This window comes from Pezoporus occidentalis, unplaced genomic scaffold (genome assembly GCF_034315485.1).
Source record: "Pezoporus occidentalis ecotype Australia unplaced genomic scaffold, CSIRO_AGI_Poc_V1 ctg153, whole genome shotgun sequence".
NCBI lineage: Eukaryota > Metazoa > Chordata > Aves > Psittaciformes > Psittacidae > Pezoporus > Pezoporus occidentalis.
In genome coordinates this window covers 153,045-168,235 of record NW_026913350.1, presented here as the reverse complement: position 1 = coordinate 168,235, position 15,191 = coordinate 153,045, and positions in this window count along the sequence as shown.

The following is a 15,191-nucleotide window of genomic DNA, read 5'->3' as shown; positions in this document are numbered from 1 at the left end:
CTGTGCTTTAACCCCTGTTTAGTGCCCCATTTCCATACTCACAGCCAGTGCCCAGGCGTGCATGCAAATGAAACAGGGCCTCATTCTTGATGTTTTGGACAAAGACCAGAGGGATGTTGGAACAAAACACCTAAAGCACCGCGGTGGTGCAGCCCTGAGAGCTCAGCAGATCTGCTCACTGCTGGAGCATCCCATGGGGACAACGGGATCCTCCTGAGGATGCAGAAAGCAGCCATCGGGGATTGCCAGCGATGGTTTTTCCCACCCCATGAGCTGAAGAGCATCGAATGGATGCTGCAATGACCTGGGCAGAAGCCTGGAGAGGTGTCTGCTCCGCTTAGCTGGGGCAGGACCTGCTCTTGTATTGCATGGACCATGTTAGGGTTAGGATTGGGGTTATGTTATTGTTATGGCTATGGTTATGGTTAGATCTAAGTTAGGGTTATGGTTATGGTTAGGGTTAGGGTTACAGTTAGGTCTAGGTCTAGGTTAGGGTTAGGCCTATGGCTGGTAACACAGCTCTGGTCTACCCCACAAAAACCTCAGGAAGGGCAGCACCAGGTCTGGCTGATTTTCTTGCATTAAAGCAGTGCATCGTCTCCAGCGCACCTTTTGCTTGGCTTTTGGGAAAGGGGCAACCATGACTTCAGTGGTGTTCCAGGATTCCCGAAGGGACCTGCACCCACTGTGCACTAGGCATCCTCAGTCAGGAGCCAGGTCTGGGTGATCATCTCAGGCTCACACCCCCCTCATCCTGCTTGACACGGCAGGACCCAAACAGCCCTTTGCAGAGCTTCCCCTCAGTTCAGAGACACCCTGGCTGCTCTGCCTCCTGTCTCCACGTTCCCTGGTACGGAGCCAATGCCCGCGTCCACCCATCCCCAGTGTGGGAAATGCCTGACCCAGATTCAGGGCTCATTTGCAAGTCGAGTTCCTCATGAAAAGCCGGTTCTTGATGCTGCATCTGACCATGAGTAACTCCACGTGGTTGCACAACACCGGCTTGTGCCATCTCGCTTCCCTTTCCATCCTGACGAAACCTGGTGGCTGGGCATCACCTTCGGTCGGTGCTGGCAGGTCCCTGCTGCACATGGGTAATGCCATCCTAAAGGCACCAACAGGACTGGGACCACCTGGTTTCCCAGGCCAGGAAAACCTGTTTGCAGGTGAAATACCTTCAGCTTGTAAAGGAAAACCTGATTGCAGGAAAGCTGGAGAGGGGCTTCGGACCAGAACCTGTAGGGACAGGCCAAGGGGAATGGCTTTAACCTGCCCGAGGGGAGACTGAGATGAGCTCTTAGGCAGAAGCTCTTCCCTGGGAGGGTGCTGAGGCGCTGGCACAGGGTGCCCAGAGAAGCTGTGGCTGCCCCATCCCTGGCAGTGCTCAAGGCCAGGTTGGACACAGGGGCTTGGAGCAAGCTGCTCTAGTGGAAGGGGTCCCTGCCCGTGGCAGGGGTTGGAGCTGGAGGAGCTTTAAGGTCCCTTCCAACCCAAGCTAGGCTGGGATTTATGATTCTCTTCCAATGGTCCAAGGTGTTCCTCTGCCTGTGGGGGTTATAGAGGAGCACCCGCTGCAGAGCAAGCATCCAGGTTAGCACCCTCAGCACCGACTCTCCTTCCCTGACCAGCTCAGTCCTCATCCATGCTGCAGGTGCTGAGCAGACCACCCCTGTGTGACAGACCGGTGAGGGGATGTCCCACCAAGGACCAGGGAGCAATACCTCCCATGACATCTATAATCAATAACCTGGGACTTCTCATTTTCTCTTCTGCTGCCAGCCCAAACCTGAAGATCATACAGAGACCCTGGCAGGGTTGAGCCCAGCACGAGCCGATGGAGATTGTGATGTTCGTATGAAACATCGATCAGTTCCTTGCTAAGGCTGCAAAGGCAGATTCCGACACTGGAGAGGGCACCACGTTTTGTTTTAAAAGGGTTCTTTTCATTCACAAGCTGTGTCATTAAAAGCTTCAAGTCCTGACAGTGAAACCCTGCAGCAGATAACACAGTCTGTGCTGCTCGGAGGCAACTGCTCCTCTTAACCTGCTTTTCCCCAGCCATCTCCCATGGTGTTATCTGAATTGCCCCCAGCCATCCAGGCCTCTGATGAGAGACTCCTGAAGCTGGTACTGGTGACTTCTTAAATAATACCCAGAACTGCTTATTGATTGTAACGTCCCCCCCTCTCGCCCCAAGGGCTCGGGTGTAATCAGTGTCTCAGTACAGTGGCACACAAGTGCTGCTCAACGCCAGCTCCTGCCTCGAGCATCTTGTCATCCACCGCCTGCATCCCATGAGCATCCAGATGAAGCCCCGCACCCAGCCCTCTCACCCCACAGCCATTCCTCCTCCTTCCACAGCGAGTGGAGGATGCAGAGCACGGAGGAGAGACACTCATTTTGTTTGCACACCAAACCAGAGCCATTTCTCCTATGCCGCAGGGACAGGAAGGGGTCCCACTGCCACCAGTGGGCTGTGGAGCCCTTGATGCTGGCTCTGGGCAGCCAGGGCTGAAATGATGCAGTGCTTCATCCAGTGGGGCCGTGGGGTTCCTCTAATGTGGGTAGAAGGACCCGAGTGCAGGGTGATGTGTCCCAGGCAGCCCAGCGAGGGTGGGTACATGGGGCACAGGCACCCTGTGCTCATCAGTGGTGGCCTGGAAAGGGAAATGTCCTCTGGAAACCACCACCGTGAGCTGCTTTGCAACGATAGGTGTGCAGGGAGCTGCCAGCACTGCAATCAGGTCTGTAGCAAGGAAAGCTGCACCAAATAGGCTTCTTATTATGAAAAATCACTGAGGCAGGCGAAGCAGGGCAGCCTGCCTGCAGAGCCAGTGTGCAGCTTCACTGTGAGGATGCAGTTGGTCCCACAACACTCCTGACCTTAAACCACATCCAAGCTTCCCACTCAGGGATCTCCAGTGCTGAGTCCTGTTGGTGTGTGACCCCTGCTCCAGGACACCTGAGCATCCCTATGTCCCCTGCATCATCCCGATGTACCGCAGCTCCCAGGCAGCAGGTCCCTGCACAAGGCTTCCAAGCATCTTATTAGACCCATCCTTGGGTTCTCCCTATCTCCTTTATTGTTCCTGGGCTTGGAGAAGGTGACAGCAAGAGCTGGATTTGCCAGGGATTCCTGATTCCACAAACTGAAGCTTTAAGGAAAGCATCAAATGCTGCAACAGAATGGAAAGGCTTTGCCCGTGTTTTCAGTCCAGGAATGCAAGAGCCTGAGGGACATGGGGGAGATGGCAGGCTCAAGAGGCAGGTTACATGTGCACATAATGGAGTGGCACGAAGGTTGAGAGAGCTAAATATTAAACCCTGTCAGCTCAAGCCAGGAAAGACTTGGAGGAGCAGCTTGCTAATGGTGTAAAAGCTGGTAATAAAAGCCTTTTTCAAATACATCAGAAGCAAAGAGCCTGCCAAAACGTCTGCAGGGCCAAGAGATGGGGAAGACGCAAGAGAAACGCTGCGAGGAAAAGGTCACAGAGATGAATGATCTGCAGCATCCTTCGCAGGAGGAGCTGTGCAAGGTGCCTGTGCCAGGGCAGCGCTTTGGGAATGGGGCTTTGGGAAGCATTTCAAATGGAAGCATCCGTCAGAACTAGGAGTGAATCACTGGGATCAGGTGGATTTGAGTGGGGAGATGTGAGTGGTGAAACCCCTGAACTGTGGAGCTGCGGTTATCCTGGTGCCACAGGAGTGGGGAGAGCGGATGTGCCACCCTCTGAAAAGGGCTTGAGAGGGACCCAGAGGGGCTGAACAGAGCCTGGCTCTGTACTGGGAGTGCACAAGGTGTGTGGGGAGATGCTGTGTTAGCTTATTAGACTCTATGGCTGTGATGGGTAAAACCAGATGTTCCCAGCACACAGAGGTGTGCTCTCAGCCCTGCAGGGCTCGTGCCCACACCACGTTGTTATTCACACAGCCTGATGCCATGCTCCCACACCCGTGTCTCCGGGGAAGGGGAGGATGTGCTGCCAGCCTCATCCCCTGCTCCTCAGCCACCACAACCTCAACCCAAGCTGGTCATTAAGCTCAGCCCCTGGGCTGGTTGGGCTCTTCCCTGCGGATGGGGTGAGCTGTGCCACAGACGTGCTGCTCTCTCTTAGGGAAACCGGGATGGCCAGGTATCACGTACGCAGCTGCAGTGTGGATGGATCCAAGAGCGAGGAGCTGAGTAATCAAACTGCAGAGTAAATTCAGCACCAGGGAATACAAGGCGATGTACATGGGAAAGAACAAGGCTATAGGGATGCGTGCAAGGGTGGACTCATGTTACTGAAGGAAGCAGCAGAGAGTGCAACAAAACCATCAGTCCCAAACTCAGTGGTGGTCCAGAGGGCAAACTGAAGGAGAATAGGAGGGAGCAAAGCAACACATTGTTTTGCAGCCACATGAAACACACCTTGCATCCTTGCCATCCAAAAGGGAAATGCAAATGACGAGGGCACCAAAAGGCAGAGGGTGAGGGTATGGATTATCTATCTTCACCCTGGTGGAGAGAAACCAAGGCTGCTGTGGTGTGGGGAGGTGTGAACAAGAGGTTTGGCAGCAGGTCATGAAGCCATCAGCATCACCAGGAGGGGAGCACTGGTGTTTCTCACACTGCAGGAGCTGAGGTTGCCCCGTAGAAAGGGCAGGTTAAACCAAACCTCCTGTAATCCCACTGTGGGGTCCATGGCCACCCAATGCCATGGAACTCAAAAGGTCTTTGGGCTCAGACTGGGGTCAGGAAACACAGGGTCATTGGAAGATGTAGGCTGGAAGGGGAGAGCAGGGACACCCTGGCTACTTGGGACCAGAGCACAGGGATCAGGAGCATGGATGTAACTCAGAGAGCAAAGCTGCTGTGCCAAAGCTCAGCTGAAGGATGGTGAGCCTGTGCTGAGAGGCGCCAGTGCAAACCACAAGAAAGCCAGGCTGGGCTCCTTTGTAGCACTCCAAGCTTGACAATTAATGCGTGCAAGCCACTGAATTACAGGCTGGAGACACTGGGAGCCCAAATTGCAGCTAACGAGTGCTGTTGATTGGCTTTCCGGAGGCCATGGAGACACAGACACTTATTCTTAGAGACACGGATCCCAGAGGGACCACGGCGGACACAGGAGTCTCTCCCACAGCACTCGCATCCTCTGTGTCCTGGTGCTGGCAGCAGTCGTGTTTCTCTTCCATGGATGGGGAGTGAGGCAAGGATACAGGGAAAAGGTGGCCACCAGCCCTCACCCCCATCTATTTGTTCAGCCTCAAGCATCCCAGCTAACTTTATCTCCTCTTTTCATGCCATAGACTTCCATCCTAAAGGGCATAACTGCGAGCGATGCGTGAGGCTGAGTAGGTACCAGTCCCCTGTGACTGAGGATGCTCTGGTAGCAGTGGCTCTGAGGGGGGGGACAAATAGAGAAGGCTGGATGGGACAGCTGGGTTTCCTTAAGGCAGATCAATGGTGCAGAAAAATAACCACAGCATCAAGAAATCCTATGGAAGCATCACATCACCAGTGCTGTGCAAACACTCCCGCATCTCTCTGCTTCCAGACACACCAACCGGCGCAGGAACGTGTTTGCAGTCAGTGCATGCTTCCCATGACACTACCAATTAATTGCTGGAGGTATCTGAACACTTGGTTTTCTCTCCCTCTCACCATGTGCTCCTGTCCTTCCTCTCATCTCCACGCTGGATTTTTCCTCCCTGATTATCTCTGTGTTCATGCTCTCCAAGCACCAGCCAGGCATGAGCCTGGCATCTCCCGCTGCGGGTCAGCTCCAGCACTGACTGGAGCAGCCAAGGGCAACCAGCTGGAAAATCACCAGCATCACTGCTCCAAGGTCAAGGCAGCCCTGTCCAGGGCAGGTCTTCTGCTCTGGAGCAGCTTCATCACCTTGGGAAGCTTGTCTGGTGCACGCAGGATGAGCTGATTCAAGTGCTGGACCGCAGCAGCCCCCCTTTGGGGCAGTGCTGGACAGCCCAGGGCACTCGTGTGGGCTCCTGCAGTGGTTGAGAGACAGATCTGGGGCTCCCACAAAGGCAGCGCTAGAGGTGAATGAGCAGGTTTGTAGGGGAGGATTTATTCACCAATGCAAAAAGCAAACACCCAAATCCCACCACTGAACCGCATGGCTGCACACCTGAGGATGTCCCCAGTTGGATGCTACATTTCTCAATGCTTACAGGCTTGGTTAGGGCTGAAAAGGCTGATTTCTGAGGCTGTCATCAGCTTTTGGGGCAAGAAGGATGCGTGTGCCTTTGGCAAGCTCCCCAGGCAGGAGATGGATGTGTCCCTTATGCCCCTCACTTTGCTCAGGGTGAGACAGGCTCAGATCCTGTCTCAGCTGGATGCACAGCAAGGACCTTCTCCCTTCCCAGCTCTCATTGCACTGATATCCTTGTGTCCTGGTATCCATGACACCTTGGCTGTATCCAGCTCAATGCCTCCAGCTTCAAAACCAGCAGTCTGAAAGGTGGGAAAGTGCAAGGGGTTTTGGGGGGGGATTTTTGTGTGTGTTTGAGGTTGTTTTGATTCCCTGGAAATCCATATTCCGAGCGGGTGCACCATCAGGAAGCAGAGGAATCTCCAGGCTTCCTAGAGCTGAACTGGGCTGAGTTGCAGGGTGTCGTGTACCCAGCTCTGCTGGGAGCTTGGACCTGGACCAGGCTCTGTGGTGGATGCTGAGTCTGGGCACCACTGCATGTCACCACATAGACATCAGTGGGATTCATGGATGGACCCCACTGACTTGAAGATAAGAGCTTCCCAAAAAGGCTTCACTGCCTTCCCAGCACAGCCAGCCTGGGAGAATGAGGTTCTATTTTCTCTGGGTCCCCCTGAGAACAATGCTTTTGTCCCAGGGAATTTACAACAAATTCCCTCTTATCAAAACCCATCATTTCACCAAAACCCCCGTGGATGTCATTTTCTTCAATTCTCCATTTATTTTGTTGAAATGATGATTTCCCCTTTCTTTTCCATTTTCAACATGCTATTTCCCATGTCTTTTTGCCAGACCCTGGCTACCACAGGTTGAAGAGCATCAGCCTTGTTCCTCGGGGGGATGTTGGTGCTGTAATTTTTGCCTTGTTAATGCCTGATTTTACATCTTCCCATTTGAAAAACAGCACAAAAGGCTGTGGGTAAAGAATGAAGCTGAAAAGCTAAACTAAACAGAGTCCATAACAAATCTGTGTCTCCCACTGTTGGGGTTCGTAGTGGCAAAATGAAAGCAGTGGAGAAGGTGCGAAGGAGGATGCACAGCTCAAATCTCACCCAGGTCATGGCTGTTTTAATCAAGTAATTAAAAGTCTTTCTTCCTGCTAGGGAAAGCACATAAACCACAGACAATTGGGGCATTTCTTCCCCAATGCTATTGCGTTCCCATCCATAAACTTCACCCCTGAGCGAGCTTGGTGCTGCCAGGTTCTGGCAGATGTCTCCGAACATCCCAGAGGCTGCACCGATGTGCTCAGGATGCTGACTTTCGGAGGAAGGCTGCAAGTGATGGAGAAGAGCGGGACCTGGACCAGGTGACCTTTAAAGGTCCTTTCCAGTCTGATTCTGTGAAGACCCAGAGGGCAGGATCCCGTCCCACAGCCTGTGCCAGTGGGCAGCCCACAAGGGCTCGATTTCAGCCGTGTTCATGAGCAAAACCACAACCTCCAGCCATCAGCCGTGCAGCACCGGTTAGAAGCAGCCCCAGGGATCAATGCAAAGCCACCAGGATCCTGGATGGAGCAAGTCCAGGCCCGTTAGCAAAGCCAAGGACACGCTCGCTTGCAGAAGTGAAGAGCAGCAGAAGTGGTCGAACTCCAGCCAGAAGCTCTTCCCCATCCTCTACAGAAGCTGCTCAGCTCAGAGGGATCTCATGGGGTCACCCATGTTCTGGGAACAGGAACCCTTTTGCACATGTGGTTGGACCCTAGTAAAGACATTCATCTTCTTTTTGGTAACGAGAGGTTGTCCCCCACCTTCTCCTGGGCATCTCCCTTGACAAGAAACATCTTGCATGCACATGTTAGAAACCTGCTGCTTCTCCATATCAGGAGGGGTTGTCTCCCAAACTCCTTTGAGGTAATGAGATTATTTTGGGATGACAAAGCTCCCTGGACAAGTTACAGGGACAGTGCATTGGCACTTGGTCAAAGCTAAATACCTCTGCACTGAGCAGCGTGGACAAAGGAGGAAGATCGAGCTAGCACGGATAAATCAGACACGAGGGTTATTTCTAAGAAGATGTAATTCAGACAGCCTGACGTTACAGTATTTCTTGGGATAGGCTGACTGAAAGGAGGTCAGGAATCTGAAGTATGGGTGATGAGAAGTTATCTTGGAACCAGCATATTCACTTTATTGAGAATAGGGGTAAGGTGCTCATAAATCTTCCTAAGAGCATTTCAGGTACTTTTATGACTCTTGCATGGGATTTATTGCATATTTTCAGGGAAAAAAAATAAATATATAATTTGAAAGAACATTGTCAACCAGTTTTATAGCTTTTATTTATTTTTTAATCTCCATTGTTTGCAAAGGCCTCCTCAGAGCTGGGAAATGCAATTCTGCCCCATCACATCCAACACACGAGGAATTCTGGAATAATGAGCAGGGGCAGAGGTAGTGTGTGCTGGGCACTGATGGGACTGGGGATGGTGGGTTTGGTATCCCTGCAGCAGAGCCAGAGCAGCACCGGCCACGCTTCCATGCATGGATACCATGGATTTCAGCACAGGCAGTCGGTGTGCTGGGTTTCGCTGTGGGAGAGGAGCAGAGAGCTTTCCCATTGTATTTAAAAGCCCATTTTTCCAGTGGTGTTGAAAGACCCAATGCAGGGCTGGCATATCCCAAAGGCTGCCTTGGGAAAGCGAGCAGATAAGGACTGATGCTGCTGGGGAGGATGCTCTTCAATTGTGGACACAGCACTTTGGGACGAGAGGGTCTGAGTTTTAACTGGTTCCACCAGGACCCCCTTTTCGCTCAGACCCGGCTCATGCCCAGGCTGGATCTTGCCCAGATCCTGCAGATCCTGCCCAGATCCTGCAGGTTTTCCAAACCTGCAGCACTTCTGGCCAGAAATACAACCCTGGAGCCTTCTTTGGAAAGCCTGAGCTTACCTGACCTTCCCTGGCCTTCCTATTAGTAACTGAGATGATGCTCTTGAGGCCAGTCATGGTGTGGTGGTGTCTTCTCTGCCTGCTACCACGGTACAGCAACCCAGGGACAAGCCTGGACCCAAACCTCCCCCATGCCACACACTAAGGACCAGCAGAGCCTGGCAGGGAGGAAACCAGCACTGTGAGCACTGATGCTGTGCTGGGCAGCAGGGAAGGAGCTGCCTGCATGGCCTCCATCCTCCTGGCAGGGAGGAGAGGTGCTGGGGCCAGAGGATGGAGTGGGAGGATGGACCAGCATCACTTCCAGCCTGGCTCCTTCATGGACCTGGACAACCCCTTCCAAAAACCCCTTCCGAGGAACATTCCCTGGAGGCTCTGCAAAGAGGAAAGTTGGACACATCAACCAGGCAAGTCTGGCTGTTATCCCTGTTCTCTGTCATCATCACTGACCCCTCCAGCTTCGCGGGGTTTTCACCTCCTTCTCTCTCCCACAAAATGCTTTTCATTCAGTGACTGTTGTTCCTTTAAATACTTCATGAAAACTCATAAAACTCCATAGGAAATGAGCAGCAGTTTTCTTCTCAGAAAGGAGCTTGTGCCAGCAATGCAGAAAACCCATCCTTGCGTGAGCGATGCAGGGAAAATGAAAGAATAAAGGAAGGACGCTAGCGAGCAGGGAAGCAAGGAAGGTTGATTTTCATGTGTCCAGGACATCTGCTTTGCCAGAGATGGTGTGACCATGAACACCAGCATTTTTAAGGCTTGTTCCAGACAGCCCATGAAATCTGAATGACAAAAACGGGCTCTTCCATCCCCTGCTGCTAATCACTAAAGACGTGGCGCGCTCTGAGCAGAAGGGGCAGCGTGGAAACCAAAGCACCCCCCGTGCCAGTGCGCTTTCCCGATTTGCTGCCGAGGGATTGGGATGGAGAAGGAGCAGGAGGAGGTGCTGAGCCTGACAGTGCAGCCCTGCAGGAGCCACCTGCCCGTAGCTGGGCTGAAGCTGCTCCCAGCATTGCTGCAGCCTCTCTGGAGAGGCCGTTTTGGATGGGATAGTTCGTTATCAGCACAAGCCCTTGGTTGGCACTTCTTGGGCCACTCTCTCTCATCACAGAATCAGACTGGTTTGGGTTGAAGGGACCTTAAAGCTCCTCCAGCTCCAACCCCTGCCACGGGCAGGGACCCCTTCCACTAGAGCAGCTTGCTCCAAGCCCCTGTGTCCAACCTGGCCTTGAACACTGCCAGGGATGGGGCAGCCACAGCTTCTCTGGGCACCCTGTGCCAGCGCCTCAGCACCCTCAGAGCTCATCTCGGTCTCCCCTCTGGCAGGTTCAAGCCATTCCCCTTGGCCTGTCCCTACAGGCCCTTGTCCAAAGCCTCTCTTGCCAAAGGAAGGTTTTGACCACCTCTGTCCCAGCCCTCGGGGATTGTGCAGCAAAGAAGTAAATCACACAAAGAAAACCCAGCCTCTGGATTTCTCCTGTCCCAGGGCACTGGTCCTCCCCATCTCCTCAGAGAGGTCAGGTTGATGGGGTTTGATCTGCACTGCTTGTGCTGGTGTGAAGTGTCCCTGATGCATCTTTACACACAGTTTTCCTTAGCTTGGTCTTGCTCAAAGCCTCCTGACAGAAGAGCCCAGGGGCTGGTGGCATCAATATCCCGACCTAGGGAAGTTTCTCCTTGGAGTAAAATCACAGCAGCTTAAAAGCTTCCTCTGCAGGTTCATGGGTTTGTTTATTTCTATTGCCTTTTATCTAGTAACTGATCTATTTTCTTGCATTTTCCACAGTGTCATTGGAAGCTGAAGCTCACAGTGGGCTCAGCAATTAGTGGTAGCACAGAAATATAAGGCAAAAACAAGTATTGCTAATGAGCTGACACATTAAACAATGAGTCACACTTCCATAAGGAGCCCAAATCGAGTTATAACCCTAAATAAACAAGCTGTGAGAAACAGTTTACAAAATATGAATGTGTTACTTATTTAACTGCTGTTGAGAAGCTGTGATCTGAACCCTGAGATGTAGTTAAATATCTGTAACAAATAATGTGTGCTTCATCCGACGGGCACAGTGGAGCCTGGTGCCGTTGGGTTGGATGGACCCTGCCCCCGGATGCAGGTATGGGCAGCACAAGAAGCTTTGGGGCTGTGTCCTCCACCCTGGGTCCTTCCCTATCTCCATGTGGATGAGCCAGGGGCTGTCCTGCACCAGGGAAAAGAGGCAGTGAAGGCTGAAAGCCAAGAGATGCTGGAGATGGGAATTTGCCTCCTTGCAGAGGTGTCTCAGGGCAATGTTGGGGTATCTCAGAGGCCCATGACTTCATTTGGGGTCGAAAAGGCAAAACTACAGATACATTATCATTGCTAAATCAGATGAGAAGCTTCCTGGGTTTTTTCCCATGCCAATGGCACAATGAAACATTCCAAGCTGACCTGAAATAACTCACTCCACATAAAGCGAGTTTTGGGTTTGTATCTTTTCCCTTCTTGGTTTTCCTTTCGCTCCCTCAATATTGGCAGGTTTAGAATGAAAAGCTTTCTGCAGGTGCAAATGGAAATCTCACATCTTCCTCCCCATCACTTTGCTTTCAGCCCAAAGGATTTGTTGAAGTGCAGCCAAATTCCAGATCTTTCCCCCCAGAATGACACTGAGAATTTATTGCCCATGAAAGTGGTCCCTGCAGCTCTTGCACTAAGGGACCACAGGCTTTTGGCAGAGGTTCCTCACTGCTCAGCCATTAAACTTCAGTGTTACCTGGATAATGTCCCATCCCAGGGCCAAATCCCTCTTCTACTCAATCTCCATGTGCCGGTGTCTGCAGTGTGGGAGCTGTATCAGCAGCTGGGTGCAGGCTCAGAGAAGTTCATACCCAAGTGTCCAGCTGACCATTGTGCCCTGGAGGAGATGGAGAACATCCTCTGGACATCCTGACATGGCAAGAAAGGAGCAGGGACACATCCCAATGTCACATCATCTCCCAAGGGTGTGCACAGCATCCCCTGAGTTTGGCTCTGGAGGAACAACTTGGTCCTCCTGTGATGGTGGGACACCCATGGCAGGTTTCATGCCATCAATTCACCATCAACCCCTTCACCTGCAAATCTCTCTCCACCTTTGCAATACCACAAGCCAGGGATTGTTGGTTTCTGCCCCTGGGTGCAGACCCAAAGCCTCCCAAAGGGGGTTCAGGGAGGACCCTGGCACCATCCCCTTTGTGTGTGAGGAGCATGGAGGTGGCTGACAGACCTCACGCAGGTCTGGGTCAGGCTCTACTTCCCCTGCTCCAGGGCACCACGCAAGGCTGTGATGCTGCACGTAAGCAGGACCTGCCTGACAGCTCAGCTCAGCTCAGCTTGAAGCTGGAGATGCCTCCATCTCTTCTGTTTGAAGTCCCTGGAGGAGCATGGGGACAGGGTCCCCAACACAAGAGGGGTGTGGAGCTGTTGGAGTGAGTCCAGAGGAGGCCACGGAGATGCTGCGAGGGCTGGAGCAGCTCTGCTCTGGAGCCAGGCTGACAACGCTGGGCTGGGTCAGCCTGGAGAAGGCTCCCCAGCCTGTGTGTGCCCCCAAGGGAGAAGGAGAAGGGTACCAGGGGCTGTGGCACGGGGATGCTTCAGCTCTGCCCCTGGATCTGCCCCTTCATCTCTGCCCTTGGAGCAGCACCACACTGCCCCGCGACAGCAACAGAAACGGATGGGTGACCACAGCAGCACAGCACCAAGTCCCCTCCTCTCTGTATCCAGTACCCAGAGCCACCAGAGCCAGCTTTGGGGTTTACAGCACCCACAGCACAGTGTGCTCCCCCAGGAGGAGCTCCTAATGTGGGTCTCTGATCTTTCCTGTCCCCTTCCTGCACCCTTCCCATCCTCCCGTCCCTCTCCCCAGGTTCTCCATGCCAGCTCCCTGGGCCAGAGAGCGACAGTCCTTCAGTCACAAGTGGCACAAGTACTGGGACAAGCCCCTGGGCTGGCAAAGGTGAAGAGGTTTTAGAAGTATATTAGGAATGAAATAAATCCCAGTAATGGTAAAGGGTGCTACTACACAGAGGTAGTGAAATTGCTGCTAACAAGGGAGGAGAAGCAGACGTGATCAATGAGTATTTCTGTTTTGTGTTTGGAAGGAAGCACTTGCAACATGCGAGGACAATGAAGTGCTCTTGAGCCTCTTTGTATCTAAGGAGAATGTCAAACGACATCTACATGGGACAAAAGTTTTCAACTCACCCTAAAAATAATAGGAATCTCAATAATCAGTCTAATTCCACATCTTAAGAGGCTGCAAAGAGACGGGTGAAGGTTTCTGCAGCCCTCAGGTGTTAATGCTGACTGGTTTTGTGACCAGAGAAATGAGGTGCATTTGACTGGGCAGGTCCAGAGCTCAGACTCTGCCTGGGCCCATGGAGAGCACAGACATGGGTCAGCAATCACTGGAGAGATGCAGATGTGATGGACACACTGGTGTCAAGAGCCTGAACTGCCTTTGTGATGCCCACCTCCTTAGTTATCATTCCTCCACTTCAAAGAGGGGCTTGAGACTGGGTTTGGTGGCTCCAGGCCCTGGGAACAACTGGAGAACATCCACAGCATGGGGTTCTGGAGGAGGTCTGTGGTCATAGCACTATCCTGGCTGCTGACTGGTTTTCCCCACTCATCTGGAGGCAGCTTGTGCTCATCCCATCATGATCATGGCATGGAGGAATCAAGAGGGGAGGAGGTGATGGGGAGCTGTGGTGCTTTGCATTGGCCATGGGATCATGCAGGGCTGACCACGGCCCTTATGGAATGATGCAGCCAAGGGACCAGCCTCCTTTCTGGGTGGCAGTGGAGCACCAAGATGGGGGAAGCTGGTGCCTGACCATTTGAAGCCTCTTCCCATGCACACAAGGACATTAGAGTGGCGGCACTGTGCAAGACCCAAGCTCCATCTAACCCCTGGGCCATCTCCAACCAGGTCAGCAGCAGATGCTCAGAGATGCAAGGCCAGCGCTGAGCCATCCCTTTCCATGGTATTTTTCCTGTCTTCTGGCACTCAATGATTCCAGGACTCCCAGAGCCACACGTAGCATTTGGGTCAGCCCTGCAGGTCCTGTGGCACTCACCGGTGGCCCAATGGCACAGGAATTTGTCTAACCTGCCTTTCCAGACATTGACCTCTTTGGTCTCCATGACGTAGTGTGGCAATGAGGTCTGCAGCCTAATTACACACCGCACAAAGAAAGTGTTGCTGAGGCACGTACTGGAATGCTGGATGTGGGGTTTGGTGTCTGGATCCTCAGGAGGCTGTGGAAAGTTTGAAGATGCTGAAGAAAGAGACACAGAAATGATAAAAAGGCTGGAAAAAAACACCTTGGAGGGAAACCCAACTCAACAGGAAGGATAAACACGCTGTGAATTGGAAGGGGATTGAATCCCAGGTCTGGCAGAGCTCTTCAGCCTAAGAGGTAGAACCCAGACCAAGTCAGACCCCCAGCTAGAACCATCATTGTTGGAAACAAGGCACAGGTTTTCAGTGCAAAGGGCTTTAACTACAGAAGTGGGAGGCTCCATCTCTTGGTGCTTCTGCAGATCTCTAAGGCCTACAAGCTTTGGGCTCACACTGCAAGTCTCAGAGGCAGTGAGGACCGGATCTTGCTGTTTCCAGCCAGTGTTAGCAAATTCCACAGGCCCAGCCAGGAAGGTCCTCAAAGGCAATGAAAAAGAGCCACAGTCTGCCAACAGGTCCAAATGACCTGTCCAAGGACATGACCAGGGATGGCTCACACCATAAAAAGCTGTAACCATCAGATCCAGATGGCCCAATGATGTCTTCTGTCTTTAAGCCCAGTGAATCATGGCCCCATGGCCGGCAGCGTGTTCCTCTTCTCTCAGAGCTATCACATTAAGCACAACTTGCCAAGAGCCATCACCACGTCAGGCCAAGGTTGTCATTGTCCCCAGTAATTATTGTGCACACAGTAGCCAAGATCCATGCTCATAGTGCCAGGCTCAGCCCAAGCCTCTGCTCCAGGGGTAGGTGGGACATGCATGCACCCTCATGCTGCATCCAACGCACAGGCTGGCCTTGGGTGCCCCTGCTCCCCATGTA